The following is an 11,944-nucleotide window of genomic DNA, read 5'->3' as shown; positions in this document are numbered from 1 at the left end:
TTATTGATACATCTCTTGAAAATATATATAAAAACAGTAAAAAATAAACACTGAACACCCACCTTTAATATCTGTTAAGCAGAAGTAGCAATCTGTTGAGTGGTCCTTTGGTCCAGGCAGAAAGGGAACTTGTACACCTGACACAACATATGTGAGGTGCCCAGCTTTTGTCCTGGTCACCCACTTTACATCCAAAGTACAGCTCATAAAGTTTCTTTACACGTTGAGTCAACTGTCTCTTGTATTGCCTTAATGTAACTGATCCACATATATAACAAAACTTGTCTGGCGAATTCTTGCATTCTCTAGGCATCTTAACTCTGTATCCTGTTAAAAAAAACACATAGCTATGTGAAAAATTATATAAATGGTAAAAGCAACAAAAAATACCGTTCAGATAGACATTGCGGGCACTGCTATTTACGAAGAACTGGAGGGTCACAGAAAGAAACGGATGTTATATTCGTGATCTACGCAAAAAATAACTCTAGAAAAGGATAGTCTCATTTCCGTTTTTTTTTCATTGTTATACAGTGTTATTATTATTATTATTATTATTATTATTATTATTATTATTATTATTATTATTATTATTATTATTATTATTATTATTATTATTATTATTATTATTATTATTATTATTATTATTATTATTATTATCATTATTATTATTATTATTATTATTATTATTATTATTATTATTATTATTATTATTATCATCATCATTATTATTATTATTATTATTATCATTATTATTATTATTATTATCATTATTATTATTATTATTATTATTATTATTATTATTATTATTATTATTATTATTATTATTACTATTATTATTATTATTATTATTATTATTATTATTATTATTATTATTATTATTATTATTATTATTATTATTATTATTATTGTTATCATCATCATTATCATCATATATATTAATACGATAGCGTGTGTGTTATTTTGTGTGTCACGCTTCTCGAATGGTTGAAATAAGGCATGTTTGTTCCCTAGACTTTATTATTATTATTATTACTATTATCATTATTATTATTGTTGTTGTTGTTGTTGTTATTATTATTATTATTATTATTATTATTATTATTATTATTATTATTATTATTATTATTATTATTATTATTATTATTATTATTATCATTATTATTATTATTATCATTATTATTATTATTATTATTATTATTATTATTATTATTATTATTATTATTATTATTATTATTATTATTATTATTATTATTATTATTATTATTATTATTATTATTATTATTATTATTATTATACGATAGCATGTGTGTTATTTTGTGTGTCACGCTTACATCAAAAGCAACGACCTTCCATGGTGTCGAAGTTCTCGAAGCTGCCAAAGTTCTCGAATGTGCAAAAGTTCTCGAAGGTGCCGAAGTTCTCGAACATGCCGAAGTTCTCGAACGTGCCGAAGTTCTCGAAGGTGTCGAGGTTCTCGAAGTTCTCGAAAGTGACGAAATTGTCGAAGGTGCCAAAGTTCTTGAAGGTGCCGAAATTCTCGAAGGTGCCAAAGTTCTCGAAGGGGCCGAAGTTCGCGAAGGCGCCGAAGTTCTCGAAGGCGCCGAAGTTCTCGAAGTTCTGGAAGGTCTCGAACTTCTGCAAGGTCTCGAAGATCAAATGAAAATGAAGAAAGAAAATATGGACAGCTCTATATAATTGAAACAAATGAAGCATTAAATCTGAGGTCAAATGCTAATCAAAATTCTAATTGCTTATATTCAATTTTCGAAAAAAATATCTCAAGCTATGGTCGATAATCTTTATGTAGGGGCATATAAAAATATGAGAACTGTCGAACTTGAAGAGCAGCAGAGAGCTACATTACAAAATATCCCTCTTCTCTTTCGTGTAATTTACACGGGTTCCGCAACGACCTTCCGAATATTTGTTCAAAAAGGTCAATTACTTTGTATGCTACTCATAAATTGGAGCCAATTTTAATCTAAAGCATTTACAAAGTAAGGTTTAGTCGTCGAAATCTGAATTAGTCGATCGATCGAATTGGGAAAAAAGTCTGACGGTTATTAATTGTGCCTTATGTGTTTACCTTCAGTATGGACGAACGAAGAAGGCAGCGAAGAGAGGCAGCCAGGGAACGACAAAGAAGGAGACGAGAGCAGTTCAGAGAGAATGAAAGACAAGCCCAACGAAATAGAAATAGAGAACAAATGCGAAGAACGAGGAATCAAATGAGCGAAGAGGAGAGAAATGCATTTAATAATCGTAGTAGAGAACTAATGCAAGGAAGAATGAACCAAATGAATGAAGAAGAGAACTGCATAACACTCAAGCAAGAGAACGGATGCGAGCAAGAAGAGATGCAATGGATGAAGAAGAAAGACAATCGCAACGAAGCATCAACAGACAACAGATGAGAGTTAGAAGAAACAACATGACTGAAGAAGAACGACTGATGAACCTTGAAAATAGGAGAAATAGAAATAAAATACGGAGAAATAATGCAGATGGTGTCCAATTTATAAATCCTGATAGATTCTATATTGGGCCAATGAATGTTATTTGTGAACACTGCCAGGCTCTCCGATTTCAGGGAGAGCCTCTGAATTGTTGTTACAATGGAAAAGTATCACTTGAGCCCCTCCAAGAATATCCGGTCATTCTAAGGAAATTGTTCGAAGGAAATGACAGGGATTCTAGCAACTTTAGAAACAACATTAGGAATTATAACTCCTCCTTTGCCTTTGCTTCCTTCGGCGCTGAAGTGAAGCCACCTCCAGGACATGGTCCATATTGTTTTCGATTGCAAGGACAAATATATCATTTAGGCAACAAATTTACATCCAAATGAAAATGAAGAAAGAAAATATGGACAGCTCTATATAATTGAAACAAATGAAGCATTAAATCTGAGGTCAAATGCTAATCAAAATTCTAATTGCTTATATTCAGTTTTCGAAAAAATATCTCAAGCAATGGTCGATAATCCTTATGTAGGGGCATATAAAAACATGAGAACTGTCGAACTTGAAGAGCAACAGAGAGCTACATTACAAAATATCCCTCCCAGAAAAATAACCATGCAATTTATTGCCGGCCCTGATGCGAGGAGATATAATAATCCAACAAATGATGAAATTGCAGCAATATTTGTCGGTTATGATGGAGCACCTCCTGTCCAGCGTGACATTATAGTGTACCCTGAAGGACAACAGAGGGAGAGGATATCCTACCTCTCTTGCCATCTTGATGCAATGATTTACCCTCTTCTCTTTCGTGTAATTTACACGGGTTCCGCTAGTATATATTAGTGCGATAGCGTGTGTGTTATTTTGTGTGTCACGCTTCTCGATTGGTTGAAATAAGGCCTGTTTGTTCCGTAGACTTTATTTTATTATTATTATTATTATTATTATTATTATTATTATTATTATTATTATTATTATTATTATTATTATTATTATTATTATTATTGTCATTATCATTATCATTATTATTATTGTTTTTATTATAATTTTTTTATCATTATTATTATTATTATTATTATTATTATTATTATTATTATTATTATTATTATTATTATTATTATTATTATTATTATTATTATTATTATTATTATTATTATCATCATCGTTATTATTATCATTACTAATATTATTATTATTATTATTATTATTATCGCTATTGTTATTGTTATTATCATCATTATTGTTATTATCATTATCATTATCATTATTATTATTATTATTATTATTATTATTATTATTATTATTATTATTATTATTATTATTATTATTATTATTATTTTCATTATTATTATTATTATTATTATTATTATTATTATTATTATTATTATTATTATTATTATTATTATTATTATTATTATTATTATTATTATTATTATTATTATTATTATTATTATTATTATTATTATTATCATTATTATCTATATAATAATACGATAGCGTGTGTGTTATTTATTTATTTTATGTGTCACGCTTACATCAAAAGCAACGACCTTCCATGGTGTCGAAGTTCTCGAAGCTGCCAAAGTTCTCGAAGGTGCCGAAGTTCTCGAACGTGCCGAAGTTCTCGAAGGTGTCGAGGTTCTCGAAGTTCTCGAAAGTGCCGAAATTGTCGAAGGTGCCGAAGTTTTCGAAGGTGCCGAAATTCTCGAAGGTGCCAAAGTTGTCAAAGGGGCCGAAGTTCGCGAAGGAGCTGAAGTTCTCGAAGGCGCCGAAGTTCTCGAAGTCGCCGAAGTTGTCGAAGGTGCCGAAGTTCTCGAAAGTGCCGAACTTCTCAAAGGTGCCGAAGTTCTCGAAGGTGCCGAAGTTCTCGAAGGTGCCGAAGCTCTCGAAGGTGCCGAAGTTCTCGAAAGTGCCGAAGTTCTCGAAAGTGCCGAAGTTCTTGTAGGTCTGGAAGGTCTCAAAGTTCTGGAAGGTCTCGAAGTTCTGGAAGGTCTCGAAGATCAAATGAAAATGAAGAAAGAAAACATGGACAGCTCTATATAATTGAAACAAATGTAGCATTAAATCTGAGGTCAAATGCTAATCAAAATTCTAATTGCTTACATTCAGTTTTCGAAAAAATATCTCAGGCAATGGTCGATAATCTTTATGTAGGGGCATATAAAAACATGAGAACTGTCGAACTTGAAGAGTAACAGAGAGCTACATTACAAAATATCCCTCCCAGAAAAATAACCATGCAATTTATTGCCGGCCCTGATGCGAGGAGATATAATAATCCAAAAAATGATGAAATTGCAGCAATATTTGTCGGTGATGATGGAGCACCTCCTCTCCAGCGTGACATTATAGTGTACCCTGAAGGACAACAAAGGGAGAGGATATCCTACCTCTCTTGCCATCTTGATGCAATGATTTACCCTCTTCTCTTTCATGTAATATACACGGGTTCCGCTAGTTAGTTATTATTATCATTATTATTAGTAGTAGTAGTAGTACTATTATTCATACTTAAAATTTCTGGAACCTTTAGTTAGGTTAGGATAGGCTTTGTTAAATTAGGTTATTTCAGCTAAGGTTAGAATAGGAGATATTATCTAGGATTTGCAAAATACCTCATTATTGCCTGAAATTTGCAAAACACACCATATTGGCTAGGATTTGAAAAAAAGAAGAAAAAAAAAACCGCTGCCATATTGTTCTAGTGATTAAGAAAATACCGTCATAGCGACGGTTATAGTGTTCGAGTGTGATGTATTGTTCAGATAGTGACGATGATACTGTTGTCTAAAAAAAAATTATTCTCATCTTTCTTGCTGGCTACAGAAAGAAATCGTCGTTCCTGTTAAGATGATGTGTTTTGATTTGTTTTCAGGATACACAAATTACGAGAGAAAGTTCCGTAGCTAATACCCGGGTGAAGGGTTCCAAAGGATTACAAAGGCGGAGCACGCCGGCAGTAGACCTTCCGGTCCACAACCAGGTCGGATGGGAAAAAATATATATAACAATGATAAATAAAAAAACAAAATAGAGCAAATCAAATCAAATCAAATAGAAATTATAATAATATAAATAATAATACATATACCCAGGGCTTTTTTCCCCTTACACGGGGGGTAGCCAAAAAAAAAAAAAAAAAAGGCATAGAAACCACTTCCACCCATTCCATTTCCTACATATTCCACTCCCCTCCACACTCCTCCCTCCCTCTTATCTTGGCACCTCCTGGATGACGGGTCATCCCTGCATCCTGTCCACTGCCCTGGGTCAGAAACAATGTCGCAAGACACAGCACATCCACAGCAAGGCCGCTTCATGAATTCGACCACCCCCCTCTCCGTCCCCTCATACAGAATAGGAGAAGACGGGGAGAAATCCCTTCGGGCTGCGTCAAAATTTTTCTCATACATACTTCCTCACCCCTCCATCCCCCACCCACTCCCCCTCATGCATCACAACATCATCCATACACAACCCTTTTCCATACACCCCTATCTTCTGTCCTCTCCCGTCCTTCCTCCACAGACATTCCCATCTTTTGTACTGCCCCTTTCACCCAATCCATCCATCTCATCCTAGGACGCCCCCTCAAATTCACTCCTTCCACATCTGCCTTCCACACTTCTTTTACTAATCTTTATTCACTCATTCTTTCCATGTGCCCAAACCATCCTAATACTCTTTCATCAACCCTATCTTCCAGCTCCCTTTCCATCCCTGTTCTCCTCCTCACCTCCTCATTTCTCACTCTATCGAGCCTAGTAACCCCTATCATACTTCTCAGACATTTCATCTCAAACGCATTCAAACTTCTCTCTTCCTCTCTCATGTTCCTTTTTTCTGCACCGTACATTGCTTTTGGCACAAGCACTCCTTCATATAACCTCCTCTTAGTATCCATTCCCAGATGTCTATTTCTCATTACACTTTTTAATTCACCAAGGCATTTACTCGCTTCTCTCAATCTACATTCTACCTCCACCCAAACTCTTCCCTTTCCTGCCACATTCGCACCCAAGTATCTAAAACTATCCACATCCTCCAGTCTCTCACCCTTAATGCTCACTTCCAGCCTACTGTCACTCTCTCCCCATGTACATCTCATCACCTTACTTTTGCCCACATTTATCTTGAGCTTCCTTCTTTCACACACCTTCTCAAACTCTGTCACTAACTTCCTCAATCCCTCCTCTGATCCTGCTACAAGCGCAGTGTCGTCAGCAAACAGCAACTGGCTCACCTCCCACTTTTCTCCATTTTCTTTAATCAACTCCAACCCCTGACCCACTACCCTTGCATTCACATCTCGCACCACCCCATCCATGTAAAGATTGAACAGCCAGGGCGACATAACACATCCCTGACGAAGTCCCACCTTTACCTCAAACCATTCACTCTCTCCATTTCTAATCCTGACACAAGCTCTACTACTCTTGTAAAAACTTTTGACTGCTCTTAACAGCTTTCCTCCTATCCCATATATCTGCAGTACCTCCCACAGTGCCTTCCTGTCTACCTTGTCGTAAGCCTTTTCCAGATCCATAAAAACCCAAAAACATCCTTACCTTTTCCTATAGCTTTCTCACATATCTGTCTTACCACAAAAATCTGATCTACGCAACTACTATCTGTCCTAAACCTACACTGTTCCTCACCAATTACTCCCTCTGTTCCTCTCCTAATCCTCTCAATCAAGATCCTCCCATAAGCCTTCCCAACTACACTCAACAAGCTGGTCCCTCTGAAACTACTACACTCACACTTTTCCCCATTTCCCTTGTAAAGCGGAACTATACAGGCACTCCTCCAGTCCTCCTGCACTCTACGTTCTCTTAAACAAACATTAAATAACCTCACCAGCCAGTCCACCATAACTGTGCCTCCTTTCTTCAGACATTTTGCATGCCATCCATCTATCCTAATTTGTAGCGAATCTATGAATGCCCTTCTTTGCTTCCTCATCCCACCACTCACTATCCTTCCTTCTATTTCCTCCGCCCTCCTTGTTCTACACACCATCTTTGCACACCTTATGACTCCCTCCTTGAACCATCCCCATTCCTCCTCCACTCCTATTTCTACTCTATCCTTCACTCCCTCCCACTCCTCTCTCAGCTTCTTCTTATACTCCTTTTCCTTTTCTTTCTCATTTAAGTAGTTCACTCCAAGTGCCTCCCTACCTTCTGTCCTTTTCCTCTTTCTCCACCTATTCTCCACTCTCAATTTACCTTCCACCAGAAAATATCTGATATTTCCCCACTCTCTCCCCCTAGGACATGTACATCCTTAGCTCTTCCTACCATACTCCTGTTAACTACTATATAGTCCATTAACGCTCTATCTGCCACCTTCCATCCACCACCCTCTCCCATGTGTGCTTGTGCTTGACTTTCTTCCTAAACACTGTATTTGCTATCATCAACTCTCTTTCAAGACACATCTCCACCTTTAATTCTCCACTACGATTTTTGCCTCGAACTCCATACTTCCTATTCACTCCGTCTATTGGTTCATTTCCTACCCTAGCACTAAGGTCTCTCGATACAACTACATTGATATTCCTTCCTCATTCCTCTATGCACTCATTTATATCTACTCAAAAAGCCTCCCTTTCCTCTACGCTCTTTTCACTACCAGGCCCATACGTACTTACAAAAACCCACATCTCCTTTCCCAGTTTCACCTTCATCCACATCAACCTTGATGAAACCTCCTTCCACTCCACTACACACTTATTTATCTCTTCACTTACTAGTATAGCCACCCCTTCTCTCCCTCGTCCACTCTTCACTCCTGAGTACCTCCCGGCTACACTCCCAAACTCATACTCGCCCTTCCCTTTCATTTTAGTTTCACTCAAAACCAGCACATCCATCTTTCTTAATAAAAATTAAAATGAATGAATGCATAGGTATAGTTAAATAATAATCAAACAGGTAAATAATAGATAGTGATAAATTTACAGATATATAAAAACAAATAAAAATCAAGCAAATAATAAACAGACAGACAAATAGTAATAAACAAATAAACAAACAATATAAAACAAATGACAGTCATCACAGCACCTTCCTCAGGTATTCATTCAAACGAATCTTGAAGCTTCGAACTAAACTACCTTGCACTGCATCTGCAGGAAGCTCATTCCTCTTATTAACTACACGGTTGGAGAAGTTGTTTCTACCCACCTCCAAATTCAATCTATTTCCTGACAGTTTGGGACCATTATTTTTTGTTGGATTCTCATTCAGTGTGACGATTTTGTCACTTTTGATGTTGTCAATCCCCTTTAGAATCTTAAAGACCTGTATCAAGTTATATGTTTTAGTCGATTTTCATATGATTTATTTTTGATATTTGGAATCAGTTTTGTGGCTCGCCGTTGTACTTTTTCCAATCTGTCAATGTCTTTAATGAGATTCGGTGACCATACGGAAACACCATATTCCAAATGTGGACGAACTAACGATTCATATAGCTTGTTAATTAGAGATGGACTTTTGAAGTCAAAAGATCGCGCAATCAGTCCTAGAATTTTATTTGCTTTCTCAGAGGCTGAAATACACTGCTTAGATGATTTGAGATCGTTACGGATAATCAAGCCGAGATCCTTCTCATTATCCACTTCTGTTAACGAATTTCCAAATAACTTGTAATCGTACTTACTGTTATTTTGAACCTATGTGCATAACCTTGCATTTATTTGTGTTAAATTTCATTAGCCACTTTTCAGACCATTGCTGTAATTTATCTAAATCTTCTTGAATATCCAATGGGTTTAAGTGATCATTGGCCATTCCGCACAATTTTGTATCATCAGCAAATTTGGAGACAATAGATTTTAGTCCGTGATCTGTATCATTTATATATACTATGAATAGAAGTAGCCCACGAACGAAACCCTGAGGAACTAAACTCGTAACATTTTTCCATCTAGAAGTTTTTCCATTTAAAACAACTCTCTGTTTTCGGTCATTCAACCAATTTCTAGTCCAACTTAATAGGCTACCACTTACTCCGTGTGAAGCTAATTTAGTAAGTAGCCTTTCGTAGGGGACGGTATCAAAAGCTTCTGCAAAGTCTAAATACATTAAATTTATATTGTTTCTTTTGTCATAATTAGAGATGACTGTGTTGTAGAAGTCGAGTAAGTTAGTCACGCAAGAACATCTCCGTCTGAATCCATGCTGGCTATCATCTATGAAGCAGTTACTTTCTAAATGATGTTTGATAGCATCTCTGATTATAGTTTCCATAGTTTTCCCTATGATTGAAGTCAAGCTAGGCGTGTAGTTATTTGTTTTCTTTTGTCACCTTTTTTGAAAATTGGAGTAAAGTTAGCTAGCTTCCAATCTCTTGGGACATCTCCGGATATGATGGATTTCTTGAAAATAATTTCTAATTGCACAGGAATCTCATTTTTCATTTCCTTTAAGATTCTTGGATGCCAACCGTCAGGCCCTGGTGTTTTATTAACTTTGAGTTTCTCTATACACCTTTTATCTATTTTTATTTTATTTCATTATATTTACCGTAGCCTAGATTTTTCACAGGTTTAAGTTTGGAGTTCACTTTGAGGTATTTCGTTTACGAATACTGAGCAAAATAGTTATTTAAAATATCACACATTCCTTCGTTTGAATACTCAAATTGACCGTCAGCAGGTAATAGTGGGGCAATGTGATTCCTAATAACCTTTTTATCTCTAATGTAGCTTTAGAATTCTTTGGATTTATCAGCGATATTAATTTCGTATTGTCGTTTTCGTTTTTTATTGTCTTTTTTTAATCTCTGTTTTATTACATAACTTTGATAGTCTTTAGTTGCACTCGAGCTCTTGTATTTCTTATAGCCCTGTTTCTTTTTAGCAATCCTTTTTTTTCTTTTTTAGTTTCTTTGTCGAACCATTTTAGGCGAGCTTGATTTGGGGGGCGTCTGTCCTTAGACGGGATGTAGATATGAGTCATCTTATTAAGCGTTTTTTTTTTATATATTTTCCACATTTTATCTATAGGTCTTTCGCTTAATTTTGCCTCCCAATCTGTAAGCTGAAGCTTCTGGCGTAATCCTATGAACTGAGCTTTACTAAAATCTGGTATTTTAAATACACAAGTATGTACTCTAAATTTTTTTTAGCAATTTGAATCTAAGTTATGATCGCTATTTGCAATAATTTCACCAACTTCTACATCGGTTATCATGCTTTCACTGCTAGTAATGAATAGAGTAAGTTTCCATATCTTGTGGGCTCTTTTACATGCTGAGCTAAGTAATTGTCACCGAGAAAATCTATCAAGCGACTACCTATATGGCCATGTTCAAAGGTCATCCGATCAATGTCAGTAAAATTGAAATCACTCATTATAAATAAGTCCCGGTTGCAGAAACTAGACAGTTCTTGAAACAACAGTTTTTCATCTGCTGATGATAATGTCTTTGGCCTATATATTACACATACATTCATATTTTGTCTATTTGTTTGGGTTAATTCTACCCACAAACTATCATATGCATCCTGTTTTACTTTCTCTAAAACACAGGCATGGACATTGCTTTTAACGTACAACAGAAAACCCTCACCTTTCTTGTGGTTTCTATCCTGATGAAAGTGTTTAAATCCCGCAATTCAGCAATTCAGCAATTCAGCAATTCAGCTTTAAACTCCCCACCATTTAACCATGTCTTTATTATACCTATCATATCGAGATTTTAATTTTTGACATACACTTGTATTTCTTGGAATTTATTCCTAATACTACGAGCATTAAAGTACATGGTATTAAGAAACTCGTGATTATTTCTTTTTTACACATTTTGAGTTTCAACATCATGCCTTACATTATAATTTTGTTCTTTATTGACGCCTTGTTCTATTTTGACATTTGGTCCTTCATTGACATTCAATGCCTCATGGACATTTGCCCTATCAAGGACATCTGGTCCCTCACGGTCATTCGATCTCTTATGTACACCTTACCCCCCTTCGTCACCGCGTTCCACACCAGCCACCCGTCGTTCGTTGACATTCTGTCCGGCATCCCTTCCTAAAATGATATTCTGTCCTTCACTGACATTATATCCTTCAGTGATATTTTTGTTCTCCACTATCATTGTGATATTTTGTCTTCCACTATCATTATATCCCATCTTGATATTTTGTTCTCCACTAATACATCCCATAGTGATATATTGTCCTTTGACATTACATCCTAGTGTAATATTTCGTCCTCTACCGACATTATATCCTAAATGATATTTTGTCCTACACTGACATATTGGTCTACATTATTACTATACCCTACACTGTTTTCCCCAATATACTCTATTTCCCTTTCCCTTTGAGTTTCTACCCCCAAAAAAGGAACTTGTTTATTACAAACTCCCACAATGAGGTTTGTAAGAAATTTTTTGCCTCTGCGAGTAAGGTGGATCCCATCAGAAGCATAAAGGTCATGACGCCTGGAAAAGGGATA

The sequence above is a fragment of the Oratosquilla oratoria genome, chromosome 12 (genome assembly GCF_046742065.1).
Source record: "Oratosquilla oratoria isolate Oo_2021 chromosome 12, ASM4674206v1, whole genome shotgun sequence".
Taxonomy (NCBI): domain Eukaryota; kingdom Metazoa; phylum Arthropoda; class Malacostraca; order Stomatopoda; family Squillidae; genus Oratosquilla; species Oratosquilla oratoria.
Note: the sequence above shows the minus strand (reverse complement) of the source record.